This window comes from Dendrobates tinctorius, unplaced genomic scaffold, assembly GCF_039654945.1.
Source record: "Dendrobates tinctorius isolate UK_male_01 unplaced genomic scaffold, ASM3965494v1 ptg000219l, whole genome shotgun sequence".
Classification (NCBI taxonomy): Eukaryota; Metazoa; Chordata; class Amphibia; order Anura; family Dendrobatidae; genus Dendrobates; species Dendrobates tinctorius.
Window position 1 is genome coordinate 5161217 of NW_027361886.1, and position 12038 is coordinate 5173254.

Sequence of the window (12038 nt, forward strand, 5' to 3'; positions counted from 1 at the left end):
AAAATATAATTTTGCGGAAAAAAATGTTTTTTTTATTTTCACGCCCAGGCGTTATAAACTTCTGTGAAGCACTTGGGGGTTCAAAGTGCTCTCCACACATCTAGATAAGCTCCGTGGGGGGTCTAGTTTCCAAAATGGGGTCACTTGTGGGGAGTTTCAATAGTTTAGGTACATCAGGGGCTCTCCAAACGCACATGACACCCGCAGACCCATCCATCAAAGTCTGCATTCCAAAACGTCACTACTTCCCTTCCGAGCCCCGACGTGTGCCCATACAGTAGTTTTCTCCCACATATGAGGTATCAGCGTACTCAGGACAAATTGGACAACAACTTTTGGGGTCCAATTTCTCCTGTTACCCTTGGGAAAATAAAAAAAATTGGGGACTAAAAGATGATGTTTGTTGAAAAAATACGATATTTTTATTTTCACGCCCGGTCGTTATAAACTTCTGTGAAGCACTGGGGGGTTCAAAGTGCTCACCACACATCTAGATAAGTTCATTAGGGGGTCTAGTTTCCAAAATGGGGTCACTTGTGGGGAGTTTCCACTGTTTAGGTACATCAGGGGCTCTCCAAAAGCAACATGACACCCGCAGACCATGCCATCAAAGTCTGCATTCCAAAACGTCACTACTTCCCTTCCGAGCCCTGATGTGTGCCCATACAGTAGTTTTCTCCCACATATGAGGTATCAGCGTACTCAGGACAAATTGGACAAAAACTTTTGGGGTCCAATTTCTCCTGTTACCCTTGGGAAAATAAAAAAATTGGGGACTAATTGATCATGTTTGTGTAAAAAATACGATTTTTTTATTTTCATGCCTGGGCATTATAAACTTCTTTGAAGCCCTTGGGGGTTCAAAGTGCTCACCACACATCTAGATAAGTTCCTCAGGGGGTCTAGTTTCCAAAATGGGATCATTTGTGGGGGGTTTCCACTGTTTAGGTACATTAGGGGCTCTCCAAAGGCAACATGACACCCACAGACCATTCCATCAAAGTCTGCATTCCAAAACGTCACTACTTCCCTTCCGAGCCCTGACGTGTGTCCATACAGTAGTTTTCTCCCACATATGGGGTGTCAGCGTACTCAGGACAAATTGGACAACAACTTTTGGGGTCCAATTTCTCCTGTTACCCTTGGGAAAGTAAAAAAATGGGGACTAAAAGATGATGTTTGTGGAAAAAATACGATTTTTTTATTTTCACGCCCGGACGTTATAAACTTCAGTGAAGCACTGGGGGGTTCAAAGTGCTCACCACACATCTAGATAAGTTCCTTGGGGGGTCTAGTTTCCAAAATGGTGTCATTTGTGGGGGGTTTCTACTGTTTTGGTACATCAGGGGCTTTCCTAACGCGACATGGTGTCCGATCTCAATTCCAGCCAAAAACGTCAAATGGCGCTGCTTCCCTTCCGAGCTCTGCCATGCGCCCAAATAGTGGTTTACACCCACATGTGGGGTATCAGCATACTCAGGATAAATTGCACAATATCTTTTAGGGTCCTGTTACTTTTGGAAAAATAAGAATTGAGGGTGAAAAGATCATTTTTGTGGAAAAAATATGATTTTTTAATTGTACTGCTGTACGTTATAAACTTCAGTGAAGCACTGGGGGGTTCAAAGTGCTCACCACACATCTAGATAAGTTCCTTGGGGGGTCTAGTTTCCAAAATGGTGTCATTTGTGGGGGGATTCTAGTGTTTTGGTACATCAGGGGTTTTCCAATCGCGACATGGTGTCCGATCTCAATTCTAGCCAAAAACGTCAAATGGCGCTGCTTCCCTTCCGAGCTCTGTTATGCGCCCAAATAGTCATTTACACCCACATATGGGGTATTAGCGTACTCAGGACAAATTCAACAATAACTTTTAGGGTCCTGTTACCCTTGGAAAAATAAAAATTGGGGGTGAAAAGATCATTTTTGTGGAAAAAATATGATTTTTTAATTGTACCGCTGTACGTTATAAACTTCTGTGAAGCCCTTGTGGGTTCAAAGTTCTCACCACATATCTAGATAAGTTCCTTGGGGGGTCTAGTTTCCAAAATGGGGTCACTTGGGGGGTTTCCACTGTTTAGGTACATCAGGGGCTCTCCAAACGCGGCATGGCGTCCGATCTGAATTCCAGCCAATTTTGCATTGAAAAAGTCAAATGGCGCTCCTTCCCTACTGAGGTCTGCCATGCGCCGAAACAGTGGTTCCCCCCCACATATCAGGTATCAGCGTACTCAGGACAAATTGCACAATAACTTTTGCAGTCCAATTTCTCCTGTTACCCTTGGTAAAATAAAGAAAATTGAACCTGAAGTATTTTTTTTGTGAAAAAAAGTTAAATGTTCATTTTTTTTTAATATTCAAAAAATTCCTGTGACGCACCTAAAGGGTTAATAAACTTCTTGAATGTGGTTTTAAGCACCTTAAGGGGTGCATTTTTTAGAATGGTGTCACTTTTGGGTATTTTCTATCATATAGACCCCTCAAAGTGGCTTCAAATGTGAAGTGGTCCCTAAAAATAAAATGGTGTTGCAAAAATGAGAAATCGCTGGTCAATTTTTAACCCTTATAACTTCCTAACAAAAAAAAATTTTGGTTCCAAAATTGTGCTCATGTAAAGTAAACATGTGGGAAATGTTATGTATTAAGTTTTTTGTGTGCCGTATCGCTGTGATTTAAGGGCATAAAAATTCAAAGTTGGAAAATTGCGAAATTTTCAAAATTTTCGCCAAATTTCCGTTTTTTTCACAAATAAACGCAAGTTATTTGAATGCAATTTTACCACTAACATGAAGTACAATATGTCACGAGAAAGCAATGTCAGAATCACCGGGATCCATGGAAGCGTTCCAGAGTTATGACCTCATAAAGGGACAGTGGTCAGAATTGTAAAAATTGGCCCGGTAGTTAACGTGCAATCCACCCTTGGTAGTGAAGGGGTTAATAAATGTTTAACTCCATATCAACATGGATTTATGAAGGATCGCTCCTGTCAAACTAACCTGATCAGCTTCTATGAGGATGTTAGCTCTCAAATGGACCAAGGAGAATCATTGGATGTCATTTATCTCGACTTCTCTATAGCATTTTACACTGTCCCACATAAAAGATTGGTAAGTAAGATGAGATAGCTTGGGCTTGGGGAAAATGTGTGTAGATGGGTAGGTAGCTGGCTTAGTGATAGAAAACAAAGAGTGGTTATTAATGGTGCATACTCAGATTGGGCCAGGGTTACTAGTGGGGTACCACAGGGTTCTGTATTGGGCCCCCTACTATTTAATGTATTTATTAATGATTTAGTGGATGGCTTACACAGTAAAATATCAGTATCTGCAGATGATACAAAACTATGTAAGGTAGTTAACACAAAGGAAGACAGTTTGCAACTACAGACAGATTTGAGTAAATTGGAGAATTGGGCTGAAAAATGGCAAATGAGGTTTAACACTGATAAGTGTAAGGTTATGCACATGGGAAGGAGAAACAGATGCTACAATTACTTACTAAATGGGAAACTGCTGGGGAAATCAGACATGGAAAAAGACTTAGGCATCTTAGTCAATAAGAAGCTAAATTGGAGTGCCCAGTGTCAGGCAGCTGCCACCAAAGCAAATAGGGTCATGGGATGCATTAGAAGAGGTCTGGGGACACGAGATGAAAACATAATTCTCCCTCTGTACAAATCACTCGTCAGACCACACTTGGAGTATTGTGTGCAATTTTAGACGCCGGTGCTCAAGAAAGACATTACTGAACTTGAAAGGGTTCAAAGGCGGGCTACTAAAATGATAAATGGAGTTGGTTCACTACAATACCCAGAAAGGTTATCAAAATTAGGTCTATTTACTCTAGAAAAGAGAAGACTTAGGGGAGACTTAATCTATATTGTAGGGATGTGACTCGCTCAGGTGCAGCGGGAGACAATTATGAGGCAGGTTCTTCCCAAAGTCCATGAGGTTTATTTATTTCATAAACCATAACTCAGCATATCACCAAAAAGATCATAAACGTCCGTGGCTTCAGACTCGGACCGAGAGTCTCAGCTCATGCTGGGAGGTGTAGTCCTTCCCATATACAACTAATACACCGGCCAGGGCAATGTCCCGAGCAGTGCTCTCTCTGCAGCCGCTGACACAGAAAAGGTTTCTCCTTCTTTAGCACACAGGCCACTCTCTGCAGTGTCCCACCTGGACAAAGGGAACTCTGTCCACACTCTGACAGACTCCCTCACAGTCTCCCTCACATGTGCCAAACACCTCAATTACATAGCCCTGTAACCACACCCACAGGTGATCACATGGCTATGACATCACTAAAGGTTGTATAGACACACACAGGCTTCCCTGATGCAGTGTAACAGAAAGATCAGCAGTACCTCTGCTGATCAATACACCCTGGAGCCTGCATCCCAAGGCCATCCACCTTGAGACCCATAATGGTCATTTAGGACCCTGCTCCTGTTACCACACTGAATGTGCCTGTACACCCGTCCTGGGACACCCACACAGCGCCCCCTAGCTGACATAGTGGTAACTACACCACATACCTCCCCCCTCTGTTCAAACTTGTGGGGTTGAACACATGACATCACCCAGGGATCTTGAGACCTGGCACCCATGTCACCTTGCCCTACCAGTCGGGAGGACCATCTCCGTCTGTTTCGGTAGTCATACTGCATATTTACGTTAGGCCTCCCCTGCCCCCAGCGGTCAGTATCTCGGCCTTGGGCTTTGGCCTTCCCGTCAACGTCCGTCAGTGTGACCAGACACTCTTTAGTCTCCACCTGTCTGCAGTGTGCTCCATCACGCGACCTTTCTCTCACTGGCTGGCTCTCCCAGTTCGCACGGTCATGAGTCCCACGTCCAGCTGGACCAACTGGCTGGTCTGAGTCTGACCCTCTGTCGCTATGTCCACCACCAAGTCTCATGCCTATGTTACTAAGATTAGACCGGCCACTTGCGGACTCTCGACGTTCTTGCCTTCGACTACCTGTCCTTTCATTCCTTGGAGGATCCCTTCGGGTCCTTACACCTTGGGTTGGAGGGGGACGCCACCTGACGTTCTCTATCTGCTCATTCATCTGCAGTCGATCCTGTCTTAGCTGCTCAATCTCCTTCAGGTACGCTACCCGATATTCCAGGATATGATGAGCTTCACATAATGCTACAGTAAATGATGGTCCCCATGGACGATGCTCCAGTGTGTTATGGGCCCAAATAATGCTCCATATATAATGGGCCCCATTTCTAATGCTCCAGTGTATAATGTGCCCCATAGATGCTGCTCCAGTGTCTGATCTGCCCCATTTAGAATGCTCCAGTATATGATGGGCCCCATGGATGGTGCTTCAGTGTCTTATGGGCCCAAATAATGCTCCATATATAATGGGCTCCATTTCTAATGCTCCAGTGTATAATGGGCCCCGTAAATGCTGCTCCAGTGTCTGATGTCCCCCATTTGGAATGCTCCAGTATATGATGGGCCTCATGGATGATGCTCCAGTGTCAGATGTCCCCCATTTTGAATGCTCCAGTATATGATGGGCCCCATTTTTAATTAACCCAGACATTGTATGTGAAAAGAGCTCCATGGAGTAATCTGAAGTGTGTGCTGCCGCATCCTTCACTTTTGGTGTGGGTGAAGGACACAAGGAAAGTGGTTGCTCCTGACCAGAAGCCTGCACTTACGACTCAGTGCTTGCAGTTTTTTAAACTTCAGAAGAGGAGGCGATAGAGTTGGAGGCTGTTTCAGCAATGTAAGCCAAAAACAGTTCCTGATGCTCCGGCTTTAAAAGCAGTCTACCTACTCCCAGAAAATGGAGCCTTACATGCCTTCCAGAGCTACACCACGACGCAGGCTCAACACTTCCTGCCTTAGCTGTTATTGTGTTTTTGGCACTGCCAGCAGATGAACCACCACCACCATCAGTACCAGGTGGCCCCCCACGCCCACGTATGCATCCTCTTCCACCATACTTCCTCATGTTTTAGAAAATTGACCCAGAATACCAGCAGATATATAGTACAGTATCAGAAGTGTACAGCTCTACAGAGTCTAGGGATAACAGTAAATCTCCGTATATATTTCATTAGAGTTGAGCGACTTTGCCTTTTTTTGGGTTTCATGAAACCCGACTTTCGCAAAAGTTGGGTTGAACGAAATCGGCCGATTTTTGTGAAAAGTCGAAGGCTGACTGAAACACGAAACCCAATGCAAGTCAATGGGGAAGCAAAGTCGGCAGGCAGTGGAGGCCAGGAAACACACCTACAGTGCCCTTTTGAATGCCAAAAACATCAAATCTTATTACTGAAGCTTTTCAACCTTAATTTACTTCATAATACTAGTTACGCACTGAAAAATGGGGGTTATTTGGCTAAATTTGTGGGGGGGTAGGGCTGGCTCCAGGTTTTCATGTGCCCTGGGCCAAAGAGCGCCCCTTTAACATATACCACAACTCATGATGCTCCGATACGGCAGAGAAATAGCGGTATAGCACAATGAAAAATACTTCACTTTTTACATCTCATGACTGATATCCATTTTAAATTCTCCAATAGCTCCAAAAATGGACAGTATATTACTCCATACAGTATTATGGGCACCGCATAGTGCGCTATACAGAATAATGAGGCCCATATATTTCACCATACAGAATCATTGGTCCCATATAATGTTTGAAACAGTATATGATGAGCTCCACATAATGCTACAGTATATGTTGGTCCCCATGGATGAAGCTCCACTGTCTTATGGGCCCAAATAATGCTCTATATATAATGGGCACTATTTCTACTGCTCTAGTGTATAATGGGCCCTGTAAATGCTGCTCCAGTGTCTGATGTCCACCTTTGGAATGCTCCAGAGTATGGTGGGCCCCATGTACAGTCATATGTTAAAGTTTGGGCACCCCTATTAATGTTAACCTTTTTTCTTTATAACAATCTTGGTTTTTGCAACAGCTATTTCAGTTTCATATATCTAATAACTGATGGACTCAGTTATGTTTCTGGATTCAAATGAGGTTTATTGTACTAACAGAAAATGTGCAATCTGCATTTAAACAAAATTTGACCGGTGCAAAAGTATGGGCACCTCAACATAAAAGTGACATTAATATTTCGTAGATCCTCCTATTGCAAAAATAACAGCCACTATTTGCTTCCTGTAGCTATTAATGAGTTCCTGGATCCTGGATGAAGGTATTTGTGACCATTCCTGTATACAAAACAATTCCAGTTCAGTTAAGTTTGATGGTCGCCGAACATGGACAGCCCGCTTCAAATCATCCCACAGATGCTCAATGATATTCAGGTCTGGGGACTGGGATGGCCATTCCAGAACATTGTAATTGTTCCTCTGCATGAATGCTTGAGTAGATTTGGAGCGGTGTTTTGGATCATTGTCTTGCTGAAATATCCGTCCCCTGCGTAACTTCAACTTCGACACTGATTCTTGCACATTATTGTCAAGAATCTGCTGATAATGAGTTGCATCCATGCGACCCTCAACTTTAACAAGATTCCCGGTGCCGGCATTGGCCACACAGCCCCAAAGCATGATGGAACCTCCACCAAATTTTACTGTGGGTAGCAAGTGTTTTTCTTGGAATGCTGTGTTTTTTAGCCTCCATGCATAATGCCTTTTTGTATGACCAAACAACTCAATCTTTGTTTCATCAGTCCACAGGACCTTCTTCCAAAATGTAACTGGCTTGTCCAAATGTGCTTTTGCATACCTCAGGCAACTCTGTTTGTGGCGTGCTTGCAGAAACGGCTTCTTTCGCATCACTCTCCCATACAGCTTCTCCTTGTACAAAGTGCGCTGTATAGTTGACCGATGCACAGTGACACCATCTGCAGCAAGATGATGCTGCAGGTCTTTGGAGGTGGTCTGTGGATTGTCCTTGACTGTTCTCACCATTCTTCTTCTCTGCCTTTCTGATATTTTTCTTGGCCTGCCACTTCTGGGCTTAACAAGAACTGTACCTGTGTTCTTCCATTTCTTTACTATGTTCCTCACAGTGGAAACTGACAGGTTAAATCTCTGAGACAACTTTTTGTATCCTTCCCCTGAAAAGCTATGTTGAATAATCTTTGTTTTCAGATTTGATTTCAGTTTTGAGGAGCCCATGATGTCACTCTTCATAGGAGAATCATATAGGAGAACTACTTGCAAGTGACCACCTTAAATACCTTTTCTCATGATTTGATACACCTGGCTATGAAGTTCAAAGCTCAATGAGGTTACAAAACCAATTTAGTGCTTCAGGAAGTCAGTAAAATGTAGTTAGGAGAGTTCAAATCAAGAAAATGATAAGGGTGCCCATACTTTTGCACTGGTCAAATTTTGTTTAAATGCAGATTGCACATTTTCTGTTAGTACAATAAACTTCATTTGAATCCAGAAGTATAACTGAGTCCATCAGTTATTAGATATATGAAACTGAAATAGCTGTTGCAAAAACCAAAATTGTTATAAAGAAAAAAGGTTAACATTAATAGGGGTGCCCAAACTTTAACATATGACTGTATCATTCTCCAGAGTATAGTGCTCCCCAAAAATTGCTGTCCCAACATTGAAAACAATTAAATAAGTCTCCTCAAATAAGTCTCCTCGCTAGGGAATCCCTGTACTAGTCTGGGCATACAGACGTGATGTCATTGCTCTCTCTGATCAGAATATCACTGTCAGGAAACGCGGAAGATGTCATGGCGGTAGAGCAGGGAGAGGTAAGTATTTCAACTTTGCAAGTGCTGTGATCCAGAGCAAGCAGGGGGGGCCCACTCGTTGGCGACGGCACTGGCACAGGGCCCCTCATAGTACGGCGGTGTGTCTGACGGCGGGTGGGCCGAACCTGCACTTTCAGCTGCACCTTCCATTTTGTCACCATGTAAGGTGGTACAGTATATGGGAAGGGTAACCTGAGTTTCATCTGGGTCACATTCAGGCTGTATAGAGTGCGAGGGGAATGTAGTGGTCTGGGTCAATGTACCAGCAGAATCATCTAGCAGTGGCTGGGCCTCAGTGCACTTGTGGCGCCCCCAGGAGTACGGTCTCCACAGTGACATTACCTTCCTCCTAGGGAGTGTGATGTCATGCTTGGGAGCAGCGAAGGATCTCTCTAGCAGTTAAACCAACACACAACACATTTCCCACTCCAGGCCAGCAGGGAGACCTCTGAACCTGACTGCTGAGGAGCTGCTGTCTGTGATCTGGAGGAGGTAAGTTAGGGCAGTCTGTGAAGGGAAGGGGAAGTGTGTGGACGTGAGAAGGGGAGCTGGAGGATGAGCACAGTTAAGGCTCACTCCTAGCTTGAGCGCATGGTCCGGATTCCGTTCTCCGAGTTTGTAGGAACACTGACGTTCCTGCAGCAGAAACCGGAGGAAGTAGCATTTGTAAATGCTCTGTACCCAACTAAGGCTTGGAGGCACCAGCAGCGACGTGTGGGAGCCAGAAGGAAAAGGCTACGGCTGCCTGCCATATGAGAAAGTTCCAAGAGAGAGTCAACAGGGGGAAATTCATTGAACTCAGCACTGCGAGTACCTCAGATAAGCGCTAGAACGGAGGCCACACTACCTATCTGCAGAGAGAGAATTCCAAATTGGCTTCCAGGCTGACCAACTCCTTCTCCATCTGTACTCTGGGTCCTGGACGGCACTTACCAAGCACAGGTAAAGGAACTGCACGACTGTGTCTGTCCTCTTTCTCCTGCGCCTGGCGCACGGCTCTGCTACATCCTGCACTGCACACCATCTACCAACTCTTTCATGTGCCCTGCGACAATGGCCATACCTGTGCAGGGCTTCTACATCTTAGCTGCACCACAACTTCTGTCCCAGACAAGCACCACTGCAGCGCTGGTCAATCTATTCAGAAACCACAGGTGGCGTCACGTATCATTCACTTATAAACGTAATTCACCCCTTTGCATGAATGCCCAGGGCCACGGAACGGGTCACCACCACTGTGACACATCCCAGGGAGACACCGTCCCGGTACCGATTAACCCCACTGCCCTGCCTGGCCACCCACACTCCATGTCAGATTCATCTTGGACTGGGGAATTCACAATTTGACTTGACAACCCAGGCATGGTATGATAGAAAGAGCTACATGGACTAATGGGAAGTGTGGCCTGCTGCATCATTCACTTTGGGTGGGGGTGCAGGACACAAGGAAAGGGGTTCTTCCTAACCAGGAGCCAGCACTTGACGACTTAGTCCTTGCATTTTTTGAAACTTCAGAAGAGGAGGGCATATTTGCTGGAGTCTGTTTTGGCAATGTAAGCCCAAACCAGTTCCTCATGCTCCGGCTTTAAAAACGGTTAACCTACTCCCAGAAAAGGTAGCCTTCCAGGCATTCCATAGACAGACCATGACGCAGGCTCAACACCTCCTGTCTTAGCTGCTATTGTGCTTTTGCCACTACCAGCAGATGCACCACCACCATCAGCACCAGCTGGCCCCCCCAACGCCCACGTCCGCGGCCTCTTCCACCAAACTTCAAAATTTAGCACAAAATAGACACAAAATAACATCAGATATATGGCACTGTATCAGAAATGTACAGCTCTATTCAGTCAAAGGATAATTGTCAATCTCCATATATTCCATCAGTCACACAGAGTCACTCCCAGGCTCAGTATGGATTAGACAAGAATATAAAAAGTAGACAAAGTGTACAGTATCATCAGATAGCAGGTATATATAGCATAGTTTAAACATTAACAATGTACGTCTATATATCATGAGTAGTGTTGAGCCACCCCGCTAGTGTTTTGGTTCGTCGCACAGGAGGCAAGTTCGTTGAATGTTCATCGAACCACACTGAAAACAATGGCAGGCAAACACAAACACATACTAACACATACAAAACAATTACAAAACACCTTAAAAGGTGTCCCAAAGCAGACAAAATGCTCAGAAGCCAAAAATAACATATGGAAAAGGGCAACTACATTTACAAAAGAGGTGGAGGAGACACAGATCAAGGCTTGTCATGACCTTATGAAGTCAAGAAAGTCTTGACTAAAAATGTAAAAACCAAACCCAAAAAAACAAAATCTGAAAATGAATACGATCATATACCGTCGTACTTCCCACCAATAAATTATGGCAACTGGCGATCGGGCGGCGTTATTCCCATGAACCTCCAAACAGCATCCATGAAGCCAAAGTGTTTGCTTTCCGGGGGGCAGTATGATTGCAAAGCTGAACCTTAAAGGAATGTCCAAAAGGCCACCACCAGGAGTGGAGCCTGTGGCTTAATTGGACTCCACCCGGGAAACCACAACTATGCCACCTCAAAAAAAGATGCACACATTGAAAGCTTTGTCGATTGTGTGTGTGTGGTGTGGTATGTCCGTTTGTAGTTGTGCTAGCGATTTGTCAGCTTTATTCCATTAACGAACGAGACTCTGTGGTATGCGTAAAGCTTACTAGAGGGATACGCGAGGCTCTGGCATGCGCGATTGAGCAATAACAGGGCTATCATGGCCTTCCATGTCTGGGGCTACATGTGCGCTACACTGAAAGGACCATCTTTTGTCGCTTACAGGTGCAGATAACCCGCTGAACACCGTTAGTGATGGGGATCTGGGATTCCAAAAATTCGCCGTGAACAATGATTTCCCAGTAAGTGCAGGTCAACAGCAATTCTTGATTTCGGCCTAACCGCCATTCCAGAAAAAATGCAAAACATTATGTGTCCAAACGACAGGTGCTGTAGCTTGCTTAACAGCTCTGCAGCCGTTCTCGGGCCTAGTATGGATTCTAAAAGATTCGAGAAAGTTGATAAAGGGTACAGTTTCACCAGATAACACGGATATGTTGCATAGTTTACACATTAAAAACCTATGTGTATTGATCAGGAGGAAGGCTCAGACGGTCTCAGGCCCAGTATGGATTAGACCAGATTGTACAAAGTTGAGATAGGGTACATTATCACTGGATAGCAGGTATATAGAGCATAGTTTAAACATTTAAAATATATTTCTGTCTCTGTAAGACAGCCCAGACTCTCTGCAATAGGAAATTAGATGC